Genomic DNA, 1954 nt, shown 5'->3' on the forward strand with positions numbered 1-1954 from the left:
GGGGGGGGGGGGGCTGTAATAACAGTTTCTACACCCTGTAGTCCATATGTGCTCTTACATTTTGGGAGTTTTAAACATTATTATCACAATGGAAACATAACATTATATTATAGTCTAAGATAATCATGTAAATTGATTAACATCTCACTAAGTATCATAAAGACTCTATAATCTCTCTGTTGACTATGATTTTTAAATTGTAAGTATCATTTATGTAGTCATTTATTGCAACTACACATCGTTTATGATACTATTTGACCAGCTGAAGCAACTACTTTGTTTGTTGTTGGCATTAAATACAAAATAAAAGCATCTAAATAACAAAAAATTAAATTATAATCTCATAACTTTCATATTCTTGGAAGTAGATGGACATTAGGGATCAATAATCATGATTGATGGTAAAGAGCTATGTTTGCCTGACATAGCCATGAATATAAATACATGTGATATCGTAGTAAATAATAGTACACAGTGCACTGATATTCTGTCTAGGCCGCCTATATAAGCCCCAAGAGAAACATGACAGTGTCTGTCATCACAGCTGGAGACCTGCGCTCTCTTTGTCGAGACACGGGTTACAACAACAATGACCCGAACATGATTTTACACATTTCACTCAAAACGAAACACAACAAATAGTTTCAAGAAATAAAAACCATACCTGTGGTGCTGTTCGTGGCAAAGACTCGGTGTGATCCGTGGATGTTTTTCTTCGTCCCCCCCGCTGTTATTTAGTTATTGAATCTCAATAATTCAGTTCATTTGTCTGTACGAGCGTCTTTGAATCCTGTAACAAGTTAGGCCTGTACCCCCCTTATAACAACACAAGTAACATCCAGCGACGGTCCTTTATTCGGCATGAGCGTCTTTTTCCAGATCTGCTTGTTGTTTTTTCCCTGACAGATGCTCCGTGTTTTTTTCCCCTTCCAAATAAATCTGACGTAAAAATAAACAAATGTCCGTCTCTGCTGAATCAAGAGTGTTGTGAATGATGAATTGAGGCTCCCTTCAGTAGACCGTGGGGAATTGGCAGTCAGGTCGGCTGTCCTCTCTTCTCCCGCTCGCTGTGTGAGTGTGTGTATGTGTGTGTGTACTTATTTGACGTCGTAAGCCGGTGTCTCCCTCCTCCCTGTCCATCTCAGCTCCATCCCTCCTCCCCCCGGGCTGAACGAGCCGTGATGTCTGCCGCCAGGGACCGTCGCAAAATTACCAACCCCGTGTCAGCCGGAGGTAATGAGAACACATGAAATACAGTCATGCCTGTCATGTCATTCTTAATTTGCATGTATCCGTTATAAGGTTAGGTTCTGTAATTACTGACTTATGTATTTTTTCTCCATCAGACTTCAATATTGTGCACTGTTTCTCTTTTTTTTGGTGCCCTAATCCAAAACACATTTTCTTGAATGGACAATAATGTCTTCAAATACAAGATTATTATAAATGATATACGGTAGCTACCTCATAATAATACAAATGCACTATATTGAAAGATGTTTTATCTATTTATTGGCATTTATTTATGTCATAACCATGACTAAATACCCTAATGTTGACTATAGGTATCAACTAATGTATGTTAACTTATTATATCTTATGCTAGGCTATTAGAATGGGAACCTGTTGTTAGCTAAAATTGTAGCGCAAGGACATGTACTCACCCTTTGCTGCATGTTATTATCTCTTTCTCCTTTCCCTTCCCTGTCTATCTTTGGCTATAATATAAAAAGAAGGCAAAACATTATCTTGAAAAAAAAGAGTAGGTCTCCCCTGTAAGTGGTACGGGTAATTTCCTGTGTGTTAAACCTTAATTTTTGCATTCCCTTGTTGGTACAAACTATTCTTCCACACTCTAAGTACAATACATGAACTGTAAACTTGTTTGATTTATGCACATGGCTGGCTGTATTTCAAATTGTGTATTCCCAACATTTATTTTTCTATTTGGCTT

The sequence above is a fragment of the Notothenia coriiceps genome, unplaced genomic scaffold (genome assembly GCF_000735185.1).
Source record: "Notothenia coriiceps isolate Sejong01 unplaced genomic scaffold, NC01 NC01_scaffold00004875, whole genome shotgun sequence".
NCBI lineage: Eukaryota > Metazoa > Chordata > Actinopteri > Perciformes > Nototheniidae > Notothenia > Notothenia coriiceps.